Here is a 17,616-nt window from a genome sequence, read left to right as displayed (position 1 = left end):
TAAAACTTGTAGCTATTAACTGTAGACGAATTTATATGTTTTGAATTTATTAGTTCGGATGGTTTTCCATCGAGTTAAAGTGCTTTGAATTTTTGTCGTCCGGAGTTCGAGTGTACAATTTCAATTTATGAACGTGCCTCAAGACTAATTCCAAACGCGATCCGACCTCGACTATAGCCAATACGAAAATTCAAAGCGCTGCAATTCGGCAAAAATTGTTGAAACGACAAAATCCAAATACGTTTGGCATGTCTGGATTTGATTTGCTTAGAGATACAAGTTTTTATTCATTTATACACGAGCATTTCATATTTCCCTCTGGCAATTGAATAACTTTTTTTTATAAAACTCAGTGTTTACCACGCTTAGTTTTCTACGCATCCTGGTGACTCGTTCGAAATAGCACACCTTGTATATACAAAAACGCTTTTATAGTAGTCGGCATCACGCGCCTGCATTCACGCTTAATTAATCCGGTAGAGTACACATGACGTATGCCCATCAGCTTGCATCGCGAATTGAATTAACCCAAGCTTGTGCGAATTTCTATCGTTGAATACTCAAGCTTACATGTACACTTCGATTTTCAAACAAAAGAAATATGTAAGTGTAAGTCAAAACATTACTCAAGGGTTAGGACCTTATTTTTTCCTCATTATGTGAGCTTATCCTTGTCGTTTTTATTCGCTTTCTTGTCAGCTATAACTTTTTTCTTTATTCAGTTCGAATACTTGTCCAGAATTGTTCAAGTTTTTCATTTGCCGATGGTTAAGGGAATGTTGCTTTCAAAACGATTGCGGAGTAGCAGAGAAATATTTTGACCTCACTGAAAGGTGTATTTAATCTTCCGAAGTCAGCTCCAGCCAATCTGACTCACTTTAAATTATGCGTAGACATCTTATTTCGAATCCTGTGAAGCCATTCGGAGTCAAACACATACCTGTATAACGGTCTATCTACTTTCCCTTATACTGGAAGTTTGGAAACTTTTCTGGAACATCTTCACTTGACGTTCCGTGACTAATTAAATGTCCTCCTCAATCCACCGAGTGACTTTGGTGTTTAGAAACTTGTTCACAAGCGAGTGATTGAACAACGATTTAAAATTTGAAAACAGATACAGTAGTTTGATTGATCATCGTTGTAAGAATTTTGAATCTTGATTTTCTCGTAATTTCCTTCCAGCAGAATCTGATTCAAGGAGTGAATCTTTACGAGTTCTTTGCCCGTTTATAAACTCGAGCGATTGGTAGTATTGCTGAAATGATGCATCTCTCCGTCTACCGCAGATAAAACAAAGTGAACGGCTGGAGATAATTTGATATGAATTTTGTATATGCGTACATTTTTCTCCAGTAGAGAATAAAGAACCCGAGTGACTCGCTGCATTCGAAAATCTACTCTTCGTAGTGGCAACACATTTCAGAAGTTTGCCCTGGAGCAATTCAATCACAATACAGAGGATCAACATTCTCAATGAGCAACATTGATAGATAGAGCATCCGCTCAATATAAAAATAAAACGTTGTGTTTTCGGAAAAGGAAAACGAATAAATAAACCATGAAATTGCATCAAGATGAGGAGTGAAACGATGCGACTGTCCACTTATACCTTTCCTGATTGAGAGAGCTGGGTGGATGACTATGCTTTGGAATAAACCGTTCCTCATTTTGACTAAAATGAAGATTCTATAGAGCTTCTCGCCGCGGTCGTAATACCCATCACAAATAAACAAACGATCCATTGAACAGTACAAAGATGAAGTGAGTAGTAGAACGATGTGACCGTCTAGTCGTGTCTTTGTTCATTGATAGATTATGTCGGACGATAACTATGGTTTGGAATAAAAAGCCCAGCATTCGGAGTGAAATAATGATTCGCGCTCACAACACCGACTATAAAAAAAATTGAGACTCTCGGCTGGATGGATTAAATAAACGAATCATTGAATGGTACAAGGGGTACAAAGACGAATATTGGGTACATTATAATGGGGTGAACGTTCAATCACGTCTTTTTACATTCCTAGATATGGCATAACAACCGTGAGTCGGGCAGTGAGCAGTCTTTCATTTCGAGTAAAATAATGATTCCGAAGAGCTTTTCGAGCTCGTCGCAACATCCACTAGCAGTCCGGCAATAACCATCAACCTTTACGAGTAGCAGGTTCCACTGATACTGCTCGTAAGGTAAGAGGCGCAGGCTTTACGGGCGGTGGGTTTTTTGAATTATCAGGAAACCGACGTCAGCCTCTGCAGTGTCTCCACACGCGATACTGCTTGTAACCTTTTCTTGCGTACAACATCTCCGTAGGTTCGAGGACGGCGCAGACTGTGCACCAGTCCGAGCTTCCACTTCCAACGCCACATACTGCGCAGAGCACTCGGCTCGGAATTGTTCGTGCAGCACGAGTCGTTCAATAAATAGCTAATTTGCGCAGGATGCTCAATGCTCGCGTATCCAGTTTAACGAACCCGGGGAGCAAAAATATAAATTATTGCCGTGTAATAAACAGCAATCGCATACACGCTGCGCGCTATGGGGGTATGAAACTCTATAAGGAGGCCTTGCGTCTGCGCTGCACCGTATCGAGAACGGACATTTTTTAATACCGAGCTTGCTTGTACGGAATTTTATTGTAATAACGCAATTTCATTGCGCCGGTTCGCTCCTCTTTTGAAACTGCGTCGATCTCCGGTTCGAGTCGGGATTTTTCTACGTACAATTTTTTTTTACGCTTCGACGCTGTCGATTTTCAAACTGGCTCGATGCGTGTAAAATCATGTCGCAAGCTCTCACAGGGAAAAGTACCTGGATATCTGAAAATACGAAACTTCATTCTTTGAATCGTATTTAAGGATTGCCACAGACGGAATTGTCCACTGCTACATGAATTCGTTTCAGATTTTTCTTTTAAGCCTTCCAGATTCTATGAGGTTCGGATAATTCGAAAATCAGTACGATACGTTACAACGAAATGCATAATAACGTGTTTAAATTTGAAGTTTTGCTGATTCAACAAGAATAGTATCATCATGAATGACAATAAAAAAGGAAATAATAATCCTATCTCCACTTTAAGAGAAACTTTACGATAATACAGATAATTTCAGATGCACAATATTTCTTTGTTTCATTGTCAAAAGATTTTTTCCAGTCACACAATTTCTCTGATCGAGACATATTGACGTTACGAACTTTTTAATAAATACACCAAACATTTTCTCAAAGAAAGAACACAATTTGGTATGGGTCCAAAATTAGCTGAAGAAATGTTTTTTCAATTTCCTTACGAGTACAAAAACATTATAACGAATTGGAGGAATTCTAAACGCCGATGCACGTACAAATCCACGGTATTCTTTGTCTTATCGTGAACTACCAAAAAGTGAGACAAACACTTCGGTATGCGACGAAAAAACGAAAAAAAAAAGGTAAAAAATTAGCAAGAGACGTTGGAATATGCGGAATTTACACGACGACTGGCGCCGATATCGTGGTGAAACATCCATCACTGAACGATCGAGTTACACTAATTGGAAACATCATCAGGACGCCTGATGAATCGCTCGGAGATATCGCACCTATCCAAATTAGGAACACTCCTCACGATAGAATGCCGGCACCATCCGATAGCCAGTGAAATGAAATACCACACATGAAAACAACGTAAGTTTTTGTACTTGAGGGTGCAGCAAGAACAGCGATTAGGAATTTAATTTGTATCGTGAAATATACGTTGGTAATTGAATATATATTGAACATTGGTATCGATAGAAAATATGGATTTGAATCAATCGAATTGAAAAGGATTATAATTTTTTTTACCGATGTAATAAAAAATTTTCTCAACTTGTGTTCTTTGAATATGCTCGGTTTCGTTTCCGTCACATTCTGAGGATGTTATTTTACTCACGTTCACTGGCAAAATTAGTTGAAAAAACCTTACTGGAAATTTTTTCATTCGGTTTTGTTATTTTACAAAGTATCGAAAGGAAAATGCAAGAATCTGAGATTTCAAATTAATCAAGCCGGGACAAGTTTTAACAAAAGACCATAAATCTCGGTGGAAACAGTTGAGTCGTAACAATTCAGATCAGAAAAGAATTCCATTAAATTCACCTGACATGAATTCTGGATTTGATCAAGACATTTTCAAACAAAGCATTAATTCACTATAAACATGCAACCTGTATTATTTTGCGTGTGTCGTTTTTCGCAGTCGATCGAAAAGCTCGATTAAAATTATTACAGCCATAATTAACTAAGGTTTACCATAATTTTATGCAAAGTACAGTTTTTTAACTTCCCGTTTCTCTGTTTTCAGAGAAAATACAAAGTTATTGTAAACACCCCGAAAATGAAAAGTTGAGTTTTCACGAGATTTCGACATTTAAAGATCTAAAAAATCACCTCCGACTATTTTCGGATTCACGTCTGGATGTTTGTACGTATCTATGTATGTGTGATAAATTTTTCGCCCGATGATATCTCGAAATGTAGTCACCTAGATTTTCATGTTTTTGGTCTCAATTGACGTGAATTTTTAAGACTTAGAACTGATAAAATTTTGGCTTTGATCGGTTCAGTACTTTTGAACTATGTGAATAACAAAATTCCAAAAAATAAAATAAAAATGACGATATCTGGAGAATGAATGGATGGATTTGAATGAAGATTCGTGATGTAAGGTTTTTTTTGATCACTAATCGCACGAATCTAAGGTCAGATTTGCAACATTCGAAATTAATGTATACGAGATGGTGAAAAAAAAAAAACTAAGACCATTTAGATTTTCAAGAAGATTGATATTTGTTGGTTTTTTGGGTCGTTGATCTCGAATTTGACTTTAGATTTCCAAAATTCTAATGAGATAGTGACGTTATTATTATCATTCATATTATTATTATTTTACTCACGATCAGCCCAAGTCCACTTGTTTTGACGGGTTTCAGCGGCCATTAAGTGCCTCATGTCGCTTTGTGACTTTCCAATTATCCTGGAAATTGTACGATATTATTGCTCAAAAACAGACGCGCATTAATTGCCAACATACACGGAAAAAAAAATTCAGCTCGTGGAACTAAATATTAGATAGTTACTTGTAAACAGTTCGTCGAACTAAACGTTCTGTTATTGGAAGAGCACTGCATGGTTCGTATAACTGACTGTTAGTCAGCTGTCATAGCTGTACGTTGTTCAGCTCTCTCAGCTAAACAGCTTCGTTCGAAGAGCTAGACCAGAATTTTTCGGCTCCGCTCACAGCGCTTATTATTAAATAGTCAATTATATTGCTATTAGTATTATTTTTCATCATTATTATCATTATTTATTCAGTGTCATTTACATATTTGAATGGACTATTTAAACAATTATCTATCAACTGTATTTAAATCATACTCATGAAATTTGAAGGTTATGAAATATGTCAACGCACCAGAGCACAGCGCAACTTACAGCTCTTAGAGCAAAACCATTCAGCTGTGAGAGCTGAACAACTTGCAGCTATCAGAGCTGACTAATATATAGTTGCTGTAACTACAAGATAGACCGTAGAGTGCGTATAGTTACTGGAGCTGTAGAATACAGCTCGCCGAACAGAATTTTTTTTTCCGTGTATGATTCACTTCGGGCAATTGGCAAATACGTGCATATACGTGGTATATACCTTTATAATACGGCCTGGAGCTGGTTTAATTGCATCTTATACGCTCGGCGATTAAAAAAGGGTTTGTCCATCCCGGCAGCAGGCTCGCCTTACGACCGCGTCGTCTTCCCAGCTGTGGTGTTTTTAATCATGAGAGACAAAGGTGTTCCGATGAAGAAGGCAGGCACGAGCAGTCGTATACCTTTACCCTCGATTCTTTATTTGCGGCGTAACTTCAGCAGCATTGCAGGAGAAGCAGCGGTAGAAATACGGCCGATAAACTTCGGCCAAATAAGGGTAAGAGCTGCATCGATCAGGGCTCGGCAGCAGGCGCATGATGCTCGTTTTAAGGAATCATTACCCACCCTTTAAACGCCCGCAAGAATGGCCGTGAAAAAGAATAACGTGAGAAAAATCGAGGTCAAAAAAGCTGCAGGGTATGAACGAGTTGAACGTCAAATGAAAATAGAGGATACGAGAGGCTACCTCAGGTTTGACCGATCTGCAGAACTTGATCATTCATATTGTCCGGCTGATTCCCTACTTCTCAACTTATCTTAAATGTTTTTATCAATTTACGGCGCGGTTTATATCATGTTATAGGGTGGTCTTATTTGAGGGTCGGCAAAATTTTCATTGTGACACCCCCCAGACCTGTTCCAAATCATGAAAAAAATAAAAAAATAAACTATTGTGACGATATGCAGTGAAAATAGGAGAAAACACAGAGTGAGAGAGACAGAGAATATAAGACGTGTGACAATAGTGAGTTGAAGCGTAAATCCTGGCCAGGTAGAAATTTTAACAGAATATAGGACTGAGAATACACAGACTTCAATCACAATATTTTTTATTCATTTTTAACATCATCACCGTCTTCTGTACAAATCTACATGTCCGACTAGAAAACCTCTCTCGTCTCAATTTTATTTTACGGACAATTTTCTCCTCACTCGTCGTTTTATTTTTTCATTTATACGTCTGTGTGTCATTTATTAAGTGTTTTTTTTTTCTCTTCTTTCAATCAGGCTAAGTTCGTTAGACCCGCGACGAGTAGCGTCCCTTTCATATTGTCACCATAGAATAACGAATTTAAGAAAGAGTGGAGAAATAAAAGAAAAAAAAAGAAATTCCACAAATTGTACAAATGACTCAATTTCTCTTGGTGTCTGATTTTATTGCGTAGATTGTAGAAGAAACTAAAATCGTTACACTATGCAAAGTTTCAGGCCGCTGCGTCAATGGTGACTCGTGCCTCAAAAACCCGCGTGGAAATTTTCATCACCGCCTGATCGGAGCCTGACCGGAAATGTAACGTTCACCGTTCCAGAATGCCCTGATGCGGCTGAGGTTCAGGCTCGATGCGTTCAGTCCCTGATTAGAATCAGAGATAATGGCCTCATCATACGTTTATCAGGGCAGGTTGACTGACACTACCTGATCAAACTCGGGCAACAAATGTTCAGATTTATTGATTTTTGAAGTAACGTGCCAAATTACGTAGTCCTACGTGGATGCAAAGCCAAAGATAAGTGGAATGAGACTCTGATATTTGTAGACTGATGTCTATAAAAATACTAAGTTGCGAAATTATGTTTTGTATGATTTTGCCGGTGGGTGGCCACACTTTATTACAAGTCATCCGATACTTTTATCATGAGAACGCCAAGGACTTTCACGACGCCTGGTGGCGACTCGCGGTACTTGCAATGCGTCAGGCTCGGTCGGAGTCAGATCAGGTGCACCGTAGTAGAGTTTGCCTGACCTGAGCCTGCTCAGAGTCAGATCAGGCGTGCCTGATATTAACCTGACCATAGCCACATCAGGCGCGCCTCAGCAAGGAATCCGAATTCGAATTATTCGTGAAACTTTACACATATTTTTTTTTTTTCATCATTCCAAATTGGTCTGGGGAGCGTAGCAGTAAAAAATGTTCCTACCCTTAGATAAGGACTATCCTAGTATATACATAAAAACGTCCAACTTGTTTTTCCCCTCTGTGGGTATAACTTTTATCGCGCTATTATAACCGACACGTTTACTATCCTCTGGCTACAATCATTCTGCAATAATAATGGAGCGGTCATCACCAGTAATTTGTACCGCGGAATCATCAATAATAGTTGTTAAAATAATAACGATAATTGGCAATAGTTGATAAAGCCGTATGTGTATTCGACGTGCCTGGATGTATGTGTAATATGTACTGACGTATTAACAATTGCTTAGGTATGTATATTCATATGTATAATATGTGTATGTATGTGATTCGTACGATTAAACCACTTACAAATTAGGCATGCACGGGATGTACAGTCAGCTCGAAAATTTTTCTCAACCAAAAACGTGATACAACGAAGGTTTGAAAAGTGAAATTAAAGTTTATTGAATTGAATCGAAGCCAGTCGGACGAACAAGAAAGCTCGTGTGTCGTTCAGTCCCAAATAGCTTAGTTTCTTTTATTACGCGTTCGAATTGGGATAACTGGGGAAAATTGTCGCGTAGGAGAAAAACTTTGAAATGAAGAACGATACTGACGAAGAAACGAGTAAACGTCAAAACAAAAGTAAAAAAAAAAATATTTGCAGAATCGAGTGAAACGTTGCGGGATAAATTGTATCTAAATATGTAACAGTCAGCTAGAATAAATTGAGAACGGAAGGTCGTCTATTAAATTCTAAGAAAATTCTAGAAGACTTCTGAAAATTATGTGTTTTTTTTTTTTTTGAAGTTGCTGAGGTACCGTCATTTCATAAACGGAAATTGAGAGATGATTCAAAAAAAATAAAAATTTTGTGAATAATGATATAATAATGTCGATCTTCTGAAATTGTTCGCCCAACTGGGTGTTTTTGCTTCAAAACACAGCGTTTAAAAATTTCAGTCTCAGTGAGAGTTTCTTAAACTTTTCGTTTTCTTCATTCCACGTTTCGCCAAAGTTCAGTAACATTAATAATATGATTCGTGTGTGTGTGATTGTGATACGAAAGATCTCATCTATGTAATTTTATTGTGAGCCGTTTCGAACAGTTTGGAGTTTTTTCATGTTCGAATTAAAAATTCAAGTTTCTGGTACTTCTTTTTTTTCGGTATATTCACTACAATTCGAGAAAAGCTATTACTGAAAGTCGAATAATATTTCCTAAAATATTTAAACAGTTGATCATCAAGAAAAAAAATCACAACGCTGGTTTAAAAATAATGATTAATTGGCATAAGAAACTAACGACCGGAGTTATTTTTTCAAATACCAGATCATATTCCTCGCTGTACGAGTATTTTAGTTGAGGTGAAAAAAATTAAATCAGAAAAGCAATCGATTAGAAAATCCATCATGAGGATTTATCAGTAATATTATCTGTGAATTCGGAGCTAATGTTTAAATCACATATAACGAAACGAGGCAATTTGTAGCTACTATATTATCTTGTTGATAGATACGCCAAAAAGAAAAGTTCTTACGTGAAAAATATCCAGAACTTGACGTTGAAATTTCATTCGACTATTTTCTCGTCATCACTTTGAAATTTTAAACTGCAGTTGATTCTGTCATCGACAAAATTGATCGACTGTAATAAATTCGTTCGATACACATATTTACTAATTTCCAGAGCAGAGCAGAAACATTTTCAGTGGCAATTAAACAGTCTGATAATCATTAACATTAAGTCATCATTATCGTTTGAGTTCAAAAACAGTCGCATGGTGCTAGAAGAAGAAACAAACCCGATTCGAATGCGATCCCGACAAAATAATTATCGCAGTTTGCATAATGGATTGTATTAAAAAATCGCATTACTTGCGTAACGCTTAGCGTTATGCACGGTTATTATTTTCTTTGTCATCGGCCACACCGTGTATCTATTATAGTCGGTTTATAATAAGCGGTGTGTCACAGTAATTATTTAAACCGTAATTACGCAGGTCGGTAGATTCTCGGATGAGAATTTCCCGTATATTTTTGAAATTGAATCATTCACTCGCTAATAATTCGCGTTGTTAGTATAACCGGCCCTTGCAATTAGGCCCGTTAATTTCGCGTGAGTTCCGAGCTGCCGCTAGAAAGTTAATTAAGATTTTAAAATATTCTCTTTAAAATTCTGCCTCGAAGCCAAAAAAATTGCCCTCTCTTATACACGCTGACACACACGAACGTAAAACGCACTCCGCGCATCGACATGGACCCCTAATTAAAATCTTATAATTGACCACCGCGAACATCTGACGTAATAACAGATAATAGACGGATCGGGGAACGAGCGGGAATAATTGCTTATGGTTTGAGTATACCGCGTTACCTTATACGTATATTTATCTGCCTGGTATGGATTTCAAGAGTGAATTTACAAAACTGAAATTAATGTCTTAATAAATAACGCTAATTAATGAGAACTTGTTTTGAAGAAAGGTATAAAATAGCATGGTCGTTTATTCTGAACTTGCTTAATGATCAGGAATTGGTTGGACTAGTTGGATGGAAAGTTAGGAAGAGAGAAAAAATCGTTTGTAAAAATCTCAAGCAACGCTGTTTGCCACAATGATATAATGAACACTAATGAAATAGCAACCCTTACGTGTGTTGGAAGTGAATTTGAGAAAATTCAAATGAGATAAGTCAAGATATCAACGATTTGAGAAAAGCTTTCATCAGGAGAAAGTTTATAATGTTTGAATGCTGGTGTTTTCATTCCCAATTCAATGTTTTTGGACTCATTTTGGTTGCAAGAGCTTCGCAAGTCGTGTAAAAATATTTCAGTTTCTTTGGATTTTCACACAAAGCGATGAAAGTTTGAAGTCGAACCTTGATTTTTCATCAAAAATTCACGACTTCTTCTATTCAGGCAATCAATTGACTAGTGAAATAATGAAAAAAGTAGGATAGTGGCAAAGAGGACAACTATCCGAAAACACTGTCACTGGATTTGAAGTGAATCGGTAGCGTCAGTTTTGCGATATCGTAGGTACTACAAAGCATGTCATGCAGCGAAATGGTTGACATTATTATCAATACCAATGTTTACTGTTAATTGATTGCAGTCAAAAAAATATGAACGCGAAGTTCGATGTGCATAATTTTAGATAAAATAAGCCCCAATTGAAATGGATCGTTTGTTGTTGAGATATAAATTACAAAATTATATCAATTTTTTAACCTTTTCTAAATTCACTTGCGAGAATAAGGTAAAATTCAGAAAACGGTGTTTCCGCAGCGATACAATGGTAACGTAGAAAAGTAATCAGTGAAATATTGATAACTCAAGCTACGGTCCTAAGGGAGGATTCTAGGGTGAGCACTTTTTTTTTTTTACAACGTTTTCCCGAATTTTTTCGTTAAAATCTAGGAGGAATTTTTGGTTGCAGGTTGTTGTGGTCAATAATACAAACTTCGAACTATCTTTCAGACTTTTTTTTATTGCGAGATATCAGAAAAAGGCGGCTGTAAGTACAATAGCGTAAAAAGTTTACTTCTTACTGTTTGACGTAATTTTTGAACATCCAGTTGTCCTAAACTCCAAAATTCAAAAAGATTATTTAAATATACGAGTATAACTATGGTCCGAACAACAATCATTTCATCTGGTTCGATAGAAAGTATTCAAGTATTACTTTGACTCTAAGGTTATGCGAAATTGCGAATTTTTGTGATATCGACTTGAGAATGTTGTGATTTTGCCAAATACCGAAACGCTAGTATCAACGTAACGTTAATTATACTCGTCTTGGATTCCTTATCATAACTTCGAGCCTTGAGAAAACCGGTCAGTTGAAAATCAATACCTTTTTCGTAATATATTACAGTATGGTCGCATAGCGAATATTTGTCAAATTATTACCGTTTGTAAGCTATTGTGTTTCCCCTAGAAATGCTAAGAAAAAAAAAAAGTAGAGTCGAATTACGAACAAGAGCTTGAATATCTATTTTTCATTTGCACTCGCTTGAGAAACGGTGAAAAATTTATTCCACTCGTTCGATTTCACCCTCCGATGACTTATTTGACCACCTGATTACCTGAAATTCACAAATTAAGTGGTACAGATTTTTTTATTCTCTCACTAAAAGTCAATATCAGTAGAACGTTGAAAAATTGCATATTCAGCGATACGAATGTGGTAAAAAAAAAAAAAAAGCAAATTAAAATGGTCTCTTGATCTTGTATACAATTTTAGTCTTTCTTTTTGTATTTCGAAGGGAAACATCACAGCTTAGGTAATATGTAACAAGTTCGTAGATATTCGACATCCGAATATCTTATAATAAACTTATGAAAAAATACGAATTTTCAACTGTACAACCTCGTCGAATTCCGAGAGAAGCTGCGCCAGCAAAGAACACCGTCCATGATGTCTGTGCGAGACGTGAATAGAGGAAAAGTAAAACACGCGATTCCCGTTTTTTTTTGTTTTTTTTTTAAAATTTTTTTTATTGGTACTGGTCAAGGCATTCCGTTCTGGCACGTAACTTTACAGTGTCTTATATTGAGCCCAATCTCCTCCTCTTCTTCGTTTATCCTTGCCTTCTTTATTTTTTTTCTTTCTCTTCTTTCTCTCCTCATCTTCGATCCTGGACCCCAACCGCTGCATGCGGGTAATATTTATTATACAATGATTTATGGGAATGGTTGAATAATAGCCGCAAGTGCTGCGGGAATAGAGTTTTACACAACCAGATGAATGTAGGTACATATATATGTATATATATATATATGCGACTGTGGCAATAGCTCGTGAATCTACCCACGGCCTGTTTCAACCGGACGCTTGTTTTGTTGTTCCCTCTTGAACTTTCATTGCCTACTTCGGGATATTGGGAATTTACGAGCTCGGCAGCTACGCACAATTTTCACAAGATTACAACAATCATCGGACCAATTTTTTATCCAACTCTATAAAACGCTTATTTTAACCTGCAATTTCAACACTCTCGACTGTCGATACGCGGTAAATAAATTTAGCCTCTGATGATGCGGTGATCTCAAGTGCCTCGCACGAATTTCAAGATCTTTTAATTCCGTTTCGTTCCGCATGACGAATTGCGCGCTTCGATTACACTCGAATATTCCCAGACTTTTGGTCGAGGAAGGTAATTCGACCGATGGATTGTTGAAACAAATCAACTGACAACAGGATTTTGGGTGAATTTTTGAAAGAATCACTACAAACACTTCAAAACATTCCGGGAACTTACGTAGAAGTTATGAAACTCTCAAAATAATGCGTGTATGCTTATGGCGAAGGATATTCTTCAATTGCGGTACGATGACTTTTTAATTAAGTTTACTCACAAACGATGTCTCCAAAATACAGGAAACTTGGACGTCAATTTGTCTCCATTAGAATTCATCGACGAGAGTTTTTTTTTCCGAGACAGAGAATTTCAGTATCAATTTCAACGAAAATTGGGAATTATCTCTTTGAGGATTTTGAGTAGATTTTCCGAGAGATTTTCTCATGCAGGATTTCAAGATTTCAAGTTTGATTAACCAAAGAAGTTAAAAGCGATTAATGAATGGTTGGAAAATTTGTAATGATTTATGAAGTATCAGATACTGTAAAAAAATTTTTTCACAAGAAGATAGGTGGCTTCTATTTCTCGAGCTAATTATTTTTTTTGAAAGGTAAAAACTATTAAACTAGCTAGACGAGCAAAAAAGTTTTACTGTTTTGCTTTAGTCACGGACAGCTATTCCAAGTTCTCAATTATAGGTAAATTCAGTTCGTCGAATGTATCATTAAAATTAAAAAATAAACAATCCAGTTAGACTGTTTGGAACGAATTACGTCTAAATAAGTTTCAATGAATTAAAATAAATTAAAAACGAATGGTCGTGTGCAAAATTCTAGAAAAATTTGCGAAAAGTTCCAGGAATTGTATGTTTTTGAGTTTTTTTTTTTTTTTTTTTTCTACTTCGAGCTTACTAGAAGATTATTTACTAATAGAAAATTCTACTTTATGATCCATCCGAAGGTTATTTATTTGTGTTTGTGAGCAATCGCAGTTGCCTCATTCCGCTAATGGCCTTTCAGAATTTTCACCAGTTGTGTAATCTAAATTCTATAACTTCAAATTTCGATACCTTTATATTCTACTTCCATTATTTCTGACTTAACAAAGATTCACCGCTTTGTTCTTTCGTGATTGTGAGTTTTCGATATATTCATGTTCGAAATTCTGACCATTCTGATTTTCGGTGTTTCTGATTTTTTCACCAACACCCGGAATGTGGGTCCACGATCCATGTATACGTTTGCCAGGGTGTCCAACCGTCGTAAATTCAGACGACAATTCGCCGCGATGCATGTAACCTAAAATATTTTTACAGCTGCCGGTGTTGACCGCGCAACTGCCAGCGACAAGCAGTGAGAAATTTTTGAGGTTACGTTAGTGACGGTTGGCCATCCTGGCAAACAACCGCTCTCGAATCGTAGCGCATGCGCATCAAGCTAAAGCGATTCACAATGTATTGTACAACAATTCCAGAGTCTACTCGAGTACATATTTCAGCATTAAATATTATACACGCTGTGCCGCGTCGCGGGTTCAAAAGTCTCGGAATCTAACCGTAGAAAATTAAGTGTCAATCCATCGGCTGTGGCGGATCCAAGGATTCGTCTAACGCCAAGAGACGATCACCATTGTGTGTATTGATTTGTCGACGGTATTACATACCCAACGTTCTATGTGCAGTTGCAGCGAACCGTTAGAGCTGATAATAATCCCGCACTGCCAGCGTGGCGGTAAGAATTTAACCGATTGTTCACGCGGTGTGTGTAACGGCTGTGCAGGCATCTCGAGGATAGAAACCAACACCTGCAGCCAGGCTTACACTCGTAATCAGCATCGCAGCGGGCATCGTTCGGTGTGTTTGCCGGACATGCATAGCCGGACGATGTGGGTTGATGGGTAAATGGCCAGGTATCGCTGCCGACTGCCTACGATTTTATTATTCCAGGGTTCGTACGCACAGGGAAAACCTGGAAAACCGGGAAAACTCGGGGAAAAGTCAGGGAATTTCGAAAATAAGACTGGAACTTTAAGTTTTTTGAAGAAATAAACTCGTTCTTGTACGTAAATTACTTGATATCAAACCTCCTTTCGTTTTTTTATTACTGAAAATCGCTGGCTGTTGTTTGTAAGTTAGTAGTCGGACGGTAAATTAATCACTAGGTAACATTAAAGGTATTAGTATTAATGAGCAAAAAAATTCTCATTAATCAGCGGCATAGTTTTTGGAATGTTACTGAAAAAAATCCTATTTTCAGGCTGGAACACCTGGAAAGGTCTGGGAATTTTGGGTTCCAAAAAACGTACGAACCCTGTATTCGTATGTCGATTTTTCTTCCCCCTCACCCTCCCCAGCACCCTTCTATAGCGACTTTCTCCTTGTTACCGGTTCGCAATAATAACACTGTGAACGAAACAACGCCTCTTGACAATAAATACGAAGTTTTCGACTCATGCTGCTGAAATGACGAGAGTCAATTTTTAATACGACTTGCAGGTTGTATTCGAAAAATTGATTGACGAACGCCTTTTCTGTAAATACAGTCGATTTTACATTATCTCAATTTCCAAGATTTTTTTAATATTTCGAGCATGTTTTAACGTGACTTCAGTTAACGATTTTAAGCGATTTTAAGAGAATTTTTTCGTATATGCGGTTTGCAATAAACGATTTTAAGAAGTTAATAGCCTATCGATTTTTTCGGTATCATATGCTATGATTATTTGTGAATCAATTTAAATTTTGAGTTTATTAGGCTCAAGAGTCTTTGTGAAGTGTACGAAATCTTTTCAATTTGTTAGTCTTGGCGTGACTTTTTTTGTCTCCGTGTCTAGAATCCGGCTTAAATTGTGGTACTAACTTCTTCAAGCCGTGCAGTGACTAAAAAATCGCATCATTTACACAAAACGAGAACAAAAATAATTAATGAAATTTATCTCGATAGCTGCGAACTCACATTTGTCCTTTAAGGAGGTTGGTCGATCGAAGATCAATATTTGATAATAATTTTTTCATGAGACTACATTGAGTATTCATCGAATTATTAAATTTGTAAATTTCAAAGGGTTTTTTAGAAAATAAAAAAATAAAAACAGCAATTATTGGAATTTCGTACGAAAGCGTTGGATGTTGAACCCTTATTTCAAACCTTTTCAAACTGATGGAAAATATCGTAGATTCGTTAGATTTAAATATACGACTGCTCATTTTATTTGGACGAGTACTTTTTACAAAGTCGCTGGAATAGATTTGATGGAAAAAATTGTAATATCGATAAAATGACCCAGCATAAAATGAAATTGAATAAATCTGCTTTATTTCACACTATTTTGGAGTGATTTGAAATGCAGCATACATGCCTAATTTTCTGATTATACTTTCAATATTTTATACGTTTGTATTCTTGAAGATATCTTCGTACTGTACAAATTTAACAAGTGGCGAAATATTTTTAAGCAGCCTCCTCGAAAAAAAATCGGCCCTTTATGGACTCGGTCTTGAAATGTTGGGAATAGATAATTCAATTTCTGAGAATTTAAAAAAAAAACATTCTTTTCAAAGCCACTTTACATACTTATAAATAATTGAGCAGTTGAAATAAAATCTGAAAAAATTCAGAGTACTGTTTCGGAATACGGTATAATTGCAAAAATGTTTTTTTTATCAAAATCAGACGTCGGTCGGGCTCGAATGAAATTCCCCACATATATCGACATGATAAAAAATAATAAAAACATACGGATAATAGGTTTTTCTGCTCACAGTTAAAAAACAAATGACCATTTTGTGGCCGTAACTGAATTTTTCGATTATTATACCGTATTGCGACCGCGATAGAAATTTCCCTCAGTTTTTGCAGGGAATGCTTTATTCTCATCGGGTTTTGCTGGATGATCGGGTGCCGGTAAAGTACGAGCTGCATGATCTGCAGGATTCGCCGAGAGGCTGCTGCTGCACCGGACGTTAAGTACAGGGGGTAGAATTTGCCGCCCGCTATTAGAGGCCATGAACTTTTTTACGGCCTTGTAAATGCGGGATGGTAAAAGTTTCAAATTCACTGAGCCGAGCATCTCCCGCACGGAATTAAAAGCCATCCTACCTTTTACGTTGCTAATTCTCCCCGTTTCACTTGGCAATAAGCGCCATGCGGATCACTCTTCGCGAATTATCTCATCACAATATCCTTCCTTCAGATTTCCGCGAGGCGCGTTCGTTTTTCAATCGAGTATTTCGCAACAACGTTGCAATCAGCCAACGAGTAATTGATTCGTCGAAGGAGTCGCTCAATCAGACACCCATTCTTTCGAACGCTACAGGAATCCGTCAATTTACGATGAGATTTTTCAAAGCGTGAATTTTTCGTTTTCCAGAAAATTTACTCAAATTTTTGCATCATTTATCATTTTTCATTTTTATCATATCTTACATTTTTCATAAATAAAAATTTGTTGCTTCTAGTTTAGGAAATTTCGAAATCGACGTGAAATCAATACAAACCATGAGTGGGATTTGTCCAACTTAGATCAATTTTCTTCCTCAAATCCTTTCGAGGATCAATCTTCATCTAGTTTCTTGGTTTTGGTTTTGCGACTGCAAAGAGGTGCGGAAAATCTTTTTCTTCGACCCGATATAAGATTGAAATAGATAAAAAACAAATGGTCAAATTTTCAACGTGCCAAATTTATCCCTTGAACTTGCGCCAAAATGTTTTTCAATTGTAAAGCAATGTTCGTTGAATGAATTAATTAGCTTCTACAGATAAATGCCCTGATAATATTTTTCAAATATTATATCACAGTACATCAATTATTACAGAAGAGAAAAAAAATGTCCTCTGCATCAACGTGCGGTTTCACCTTTCACAGATTCCAATGCTCCGCACATCAGGTTCTTTTTCTTCCTGTCTCTCTCTCTCTCTTTCTCTTTTTCTCTCTCTGCGCGGGAAGAAAAAAAAACTGCTTTCA

The 17,616-nt window shown here is 36.9% G+C and overlaps 1 protein-coding gene and 1 long non-coding RNA gene across 2 annotated transcripts in view; one reads left to right on the top strand and one right to left on the bottom strand.

Moving 5' to 3' along the window:
- The window catches only part of LOC124304325 (UPF0489 protein C5orf22 homolog), an 808,682-nt gene that overhangs the window by 29,649 nt on the left and 761,417 nt on the right, over positions 1-17,616 (top strand). The window lies entirely within an intron of this gene.
- Positions 1-17,616, bottom strand: part of LOC124304329 (uncharacterized) — a 46,755-nt gene that overhangs the window by 14,298 nt on the left and 14,841 nt on the right. Inside the window, exons 2-3 of the long non-coding RNA XR_006908150.1 lie at positions 5,670-6,014; positions 4,921-5,000 (exon numbers count right to left, since the gene is read on the bottom strand). This is a non-coding gene — a long non-coding RNA (uncharacterized LOC124304329). The remainder of the gene's footprint in view (positions 1-4,920; positions 5,001-5,669; positions 6,015-17,616) is intronic.

The sequence above is a fragment of the Neodiprion virginianus genome, chromosome 5 (genome assembly GCF_021901495.1).
Source record: "Neodiprion virginianus isolate iyNeoVirg1 chromosome 5, iyNeoVirg1.1, whole genome shotgun sequence".
Lineage (NCBI taxonomy): Eukaryota > Metazoa > Arthropoda > Insecta > Hymenoptera > Diprionidae > Neodiprion > Neodiprion virginianus.
The sequence above is the reverse complement of the archived record's forward strand: the minus strand, read 5'-3'. Positions and strand labels throughout refer to the sequence as shown.